We start from the raw sequence: 6747 nt of genomic DNA, 5'->3' as shown, positions 1-6747 counted from the left end.
GTATGAGGAGAGATAACCGTGCTAAAGTATGGAGGACCCGTGGAGACAAACAACTATAGCGATCAGTGAGAGTATGGGGAGAGATTACCGTGCTAAAGTATGGAAGACCCGTGGAGACAAACAACTATAGCGATCAGTGAGAGTATGGGGAGAGATTACCGTGCTAAAGTATGGAAGACCCGTGGAGACAAACAACTATAGCGATCAGTGAGAGTATGGGGAGAGATTACCGTGCTAAAGTATGGAGGACCCGTGGAGACAAACAACTATAGCGATCAGTGAGAGTATTGAGGGGATTACCGTGTTAAAGTATGGAGTACCCGTTGAGACAAACAACCACAGCGATCATTCGAAGTATGGGGAGAGATTAGCAAATGTCCTATGACCAGAGGCTGATGATTATTTTGAGTACATGCCATAACTATATATATTACCTTTACATATCTCCGAAACCAATTACCTTTCAAATATAGGTACTGGATCCTAATAAACAGATGTTTACTAGATGCGTATTACTAGAAATAGATAATTCGTCATGTAGTAATAACGACAGTACAGACAAATTACAAACGATCATGACCAATTATAACAAAGGATTGAAGCTTGCTTTGGTCAATTTCATTGGGTCATTAATTGAGTTGCTCTTGAGACTTTAATGAACTGCGAAGCAGTCCATATTGAATTAAATCCTTATATTTCAATTCTATTTCTTAAACCAGATGTCAGAAAACTAAAGATTGGTTGAACTGAAGATACCACAGCCAGCTGGCTTAGAGGTAAGTGACCGTGATACGTGGGAGTAACGACACTGCTGTCTTATTCAATCAGCTGGGGTGGGCCATTTAAAGATGTAGAATGATCAATTTATGACGTTATTTCCTGGTCAGCACTGGATGTGTCGCTGGCACTGGCAACAGCTGATAACGTTTCGGTGGCCAGACATAAACATAATTTGGCGTGTCCCGTAGCCATTATCGCTCGTTGATTGGATAGCGGTTGCTCGTAAACAAAGAGCAGTATATCGTTTGCTACAGTCTGTGTATTTTTTTTAAATGTCCGGCATCTAACATGATAAGCTGGCAAGGTTATGTCGCTGTCTGTGAGTGTGTGATCGCTGTCAGTGTCATCACTGATCACAATAGCCGTGATAGGCCGGGTACCAGTGTCCCTGTCTGTGACCGTATCTTCGACGTCGTTAGATTTAGACGACTGCCAAATATTGAAATCACATGAAAATGTATTCTTAACAACTCTTTGAAATAACCATTCAGATGTCTAGGAACATGCCAAGTCTGCATCATTTTCTGATTTTACTTTCACTTGTTTTAATATCACAGTAACAAACTTACACAATCACAATCACGAACGATCAGTTACGATAGCCAACTAAGCCAGTGGAATATATCAATAAATTCTATCTATCATGAAAACGCTTCATTTAGTGCAGTATCGTTACTGTCTTTTATATAAAAATAACCACAGTGTAAGTAAAATTGTACATCGACTAAATTTAAGTGTTATGCATTTTCAAATGCTAAAACCAAACTTACATGAAAGCGAATTAGATAATGTCAACATGGTCTGTGGCTTACCATAGTCGTAACAGACCTCATCTTATTTTTTTTTTACATATGGTCATTTCGAACAAAAAGCGGAAAAATCACACATCGTTTGTGGTATGTATAGATAGAACAGGTGTGCAACTAATTAAGATTGTTTTGCCCCCTTCACTGGCTTCAGTAAATTATAGGACAACAGGTATATCACAATTAATAGCAATTTTCAACAGCTGAAATGTTAATTGGAAGTAAATATGTGTAATGTTGACTTTATTGTGAAACTCGTTGACATATGTACCTAGATTATAGATAGATAATGACAATAACTTATAAGTACACTATTGTGTTGATACTTGCTTCATGTTTATATGTTAAGAACTAGTTCCAATCTACCATAACTGTTTTTATCTAATAGTCCCCATTATTGTTCAGCGATACTACATTAGATGATCATAATGATGACGTCCCAACAGGTGACACACCACCAGGTGTATATGCCAGCAAGCGTCCTTGTAAAAGATCCCCTAGTTCCACTTCTAGTTCAAGCATCAGCTTGTTTTTCGGACGCCATCTCTACCACACCAACTAGTGGTGAAGAGGCCAAAGAGGGTATGTTCAATGAATTAAAAATAAGTCCTAATACAATTAATTATTTTTACTCAAGTATCTTTGTCGTGCATGAAAATGTCTATTCATATGCTGCTAATATGACGACCGAGAATAATTGTATTCTTACATGTATAAAGAAAGTATGATTACTGTAAAGAGTGTTTTACCAAACAATGCTAAATATATGTTTTGTATGATTTTTTATCACTTGCGATGAATGAGATGATTTATACAGATTTCAGATTTCGAGGAGAACAATTATTAAAAGAGAAGATAAAGTAACTAGTAAAGGAGAACGCAGATTTAAGGGGTCAATTGCAATAGGAATCTGGAATGAGGGAGGAGATGAAAACATGCGAGAACAAATGAAGAAGCTACAAGCGGAATTTAAAAAGAAATAGGCTAGGCTATGTGTAGATAATAATGTTTTTGATTTATGTGATCTTCTCAAATCTATATATGTAGCCAGGTGTTCATATTATATTCAAATTAACGGAACCGTCGAGCAAGATCCAGTCACTACCTACCTTACTCTGGATGTTCCTGGTTTTCTGGTCAGCGACCACAATAAATACGCATTAAAACTACTGATCCGCATCTGTGATGTTTGGAACCTGACGCTACAGTATACCTATATATTTTTACATTAACAATGCGTCATGCCTTTCGTGTAAAGTTTATGCCGAAACTAGTAATTTGGAGTTGGAGCGCTACAACACATTGCATCACTCACTGCAGGTCCTGTCTGTCAGCTTCTCCACCAGTGGATAAAGTGGCTTTGTGGTTTAAGGAAAGAGAGATGACTCACTAAAATCATTGAATAACCAAATGTTTGTTATACCTGTGTTTACTATTTCCGCACCACAAAGTGAATTCCAAAATGTGTTTTTAAGAAAGCTACTGAAGAACTCTCTGCAACAAGTGAGGCTGAAAGCAAGAAGGAAGAAAAGGTGTTGTCTTTAGGAAAAGAAAAACTCAGTTTGAGGAGGAAATTATCCAGGGCAACATCCAAACTTGAATAGTGTAAAAGCATAAAAATTCAGAAATACGCGTCAACAGTGTAATGAAGAAAAATAATGACCTAAAGGAAGCAAATGAATACCTCCAGGTATTGCTGAATGACAATGCAGAATTGTCAGTTTCCACATAGGATGAGAACAAGGGTACCTTTACATCAGAATTAACCAACTGTGTCATGCAATGGTTGAATTATGGTATTTCATCCAAAAGTATGGCCAATGTCTTAAGGGATGTAGCATCACTTTGTGGTTGTTCTCTAAGCAAATTACCCAGTAGACAGACTCTGGACCGTGCGAGTTATCGAGGAATTGCCCTGTCACAGAAACAGAAAGTATCGCTTCAAATGAAAATCTAACACTTTACTCAGATGAAACGTCCAAGCATGCACGGAGCTTTGAAGTATTCGCCGTAAATGACGAAGGCAAGAACATTTACGTATTTGGGTTACGCGTAATGTACAGCATAAGTCCAGAAACTGTTTTGAATACACTGAAAGATATTTTACATGATGTCAACAAACTCTGTGACCAAGAGAGTGGAACTGAAATGGAATTTCAAATTTTAACCAACATTAAGAACACAATGTCTGATCGTGCAGGATCAGAAAAGAAATTTCAAGAACTTCCTCGGAAATACAGGGAAGAGATACATATTGCCAAAATGTTTGAAAGGATTGGAGCATATGAATAAGGAGGAGCAAAGTGTTTGTGAAAAAATGAATAACTTCTTTTGCGGATTTCATCTTCTTGTTAATTTTGCTAATATGGGTGGCGAAGCACTTCTAAAATTTTATTATTCTGTTATAATGCAGGCAGGTGGTACAAAAGCTTTGGAGGAAAGTGAAGAACGAGGAAGTGCAAATTAGTGAGAGTGGAAATAATCAGGTTGTCAGGAATATCTAGCAAATCATTTGCGAAAGGTGAAGACGAGAAAAGCAGAGTCTATGTCAGGTCATACTGTAGACAAACAGGGGACAAAGTACAGTTTGATAAATATAAACATAATAATTATATTCGATGCATTTTTCTTACTTGGACACATTACCACCATCGGCACAACATTTTTGCAATCGGTTCATGGCTGTAGCGATATACTTTCATCAGTGGAGGCTGATATCAAATAACCAGTCTATGTTGCTGGCTGTAGAGCTCTGGGGATTTTCTCCAAATCAGCTGCTCGGCCAATTATAGCGAAAATGGAAGACAACTCTGATAGCTTGTTCCTAAATGAGACTCTTTCCAAGCTTCAGGATTTTCTGGAAATTGTCAAGGATGACAGCACAGATATTATACCAGGTGCTTTAAGACTATTTGTAAAAGAAGATACAGATGATGATGCCATCATGAAAGAACTATACTCTTTAGATGACGGTGATAGTTTGACCATTCAAATGGTACAGTTTCTGTTTGCCTCCGTGCTTACTTTATTGAAAATACAAACAGCAGATCACCTAACTGGCGGAACTTTCTTGACAACTAATGAAATAATATAACAAACTCAGAGCTCGCTAAAACATAACAGCTTGAATGAATCACACAGGAACAAATTGATAGAGGACAGTAGGAAAAAGGCACAGAAATAAGGGGAAAATTCAAAGCTCGAATCAAGGTTATTGAAAAATAAATTAGAGAGTCTGAGAAGGAAAGAAGAACTGACACAGAAAAGAAGTCGAATTGTAAAAGAAAAAGGAAGATATGACAAGGGATATATTGTACTATAGCTTGTGGCCATCACCTCATAACATTGAGGAATGTCTGCGCAAGTTAGAGACAATGTAGGAAAATTGCGGGCTCTCAAAGAACAGTTGAATTTTCAAAAAAGTACACTGCAGCAGGTAACCAAGACCAAAAATTTGTACTTATTTTCTTCTGGGAGAAAACAGAAGATAATGATGGAATTGACAGTCAGTGTTACTTCCAGAGGAAAGAACAAGCCTCTGTTGATTGAAAAAATATATGACACAAATTCATTGATGGTCAATGCTATCATAACCAGGTTCTATTGGTTGCACCAGCTTCAATGATTGGTACAACGTGAAATTCAAAGAGGACCAGGCCCTGTATGATTTGCACGAAATTGTTTTACAAAAAAGAAGTAATTTTATGTCATTAACTCTTTTGTTTTAATTGTTGGTGTTACATGAAATTGATATACTAGCCATGTCAACGAATGCGGAAGCAATCAGATAACTGATATTTGTTGAGAATAAGTTGCTCCAAGGGTTATTTGCTGGCAGTTATATCATTTGTGTTGCAAGAAGAATTCGTTTGTTTGTTTTTATTCACAAATTGATTTGTTATTTTGTTTTTGTGTTGTTGTTGTTGTTGGTTATTTTGTTAAAAGATTTCTATTCATTTATTTCCTTATGGTGAAACCTGTGTGTAAAATTACTTAATGGCTTTTAAACAATGGTTTATTATGCAGAGTTCAGATTTTACGTTTATGGTTAATTCATGGCTTCATTAACAAAGCTCCCTTCATGTATACGTTTGTAATAACAGGTGGTCATAATGACAGGCTTCACTGTATTTTGTTGCATCTTTTTCATGTAACGTAGTGAGAATGACCATCTAGATTTTAATTATATTGTGTAATAGACAACGTGTTTTAATCAACGGTAAAACGTCTGGTTGGTTTGATGTAATTTCCTTGGTTCCACAGGGTTTGATTTTATTTTACTTTTTATTAATGATCTGCTATATGTTTTAAAATGTCTAAATTAACGTGTACCTCGATGTTGCACAGAAATATCAGCATCTTGTCTCATGCTACATGTATCATAAAATATGGTCCAGAATTGAGTGTCCTCTATTTGCTGTTGTGTGATGATAACAGAAAAATAAAACCCAGCAGCTAAGTCTGCAAAAACAACAATTTAATGATATATGCAAAACCAACCAAGTTACAGAGATAATTTACAATTAAAATTAAAGTGATGCACAACTTCAAGGTTGCGTATTAAATCAACAATGTTTATAACGTATATCAGGTGTCCTTGAGTAATCCTTTTCTATCCGTTTCTCCAGAATTAAGAAAGTGTATTAATACCACAGTTCGAGGAAATTTGTAATTTACGAAAGCCAGTTGGGACCATTTTCGCCTCATATCGCGAAACTAACGCGTTATATCACGAATATATATATATAGTGTAGTATATTTCGTTATTCAATTGTATTAAGTTAGAAATGTTAGTGTTAGTAGTTTTAGTGGTTTAGTAGTTCAGGTTTATGTTGACCATGAGTAATGAGTTGGGGTGCCCTATTTGCCCTACATTGCCCGACTTAATTATGTACATGCTGACCGTGAGATTTTAGGCAGCGTAATACACCGGTCATGCACTGATAACGTTTTAATTACCTTGATCCGGGGCTACTTGTCTACGTTTGACACTGTTTGGGATTTATTGCCCCATGGCTTCGGGAGATCACTCTGTGGGTTCATTATAGGTCCTCTGTCTATATTACCTATGGCCATCATGTTATGTTATCTCGTTTGTTTACAGTGCAATAAAACATGCACTGCACAGTGTAAAACCAATGGACTGCCACAGTCGTAGCAT

Source organism: Pecten maximus, chromosome 18 (genome assembly GCF_902652985.1).
Source record: "Pecten maximus chromosome 18, xPecMax1.1, whole genome shotgun sequence".
Classification (NCBI taxonomy): Eukaryota; Metazoa; Mollusca; class Bivalvia; order Pectinida; family Pectinidae; genus Pecten; species Pecten maximus.
This window is presented reverse-complemented; position numbering follows the sequence as displayed.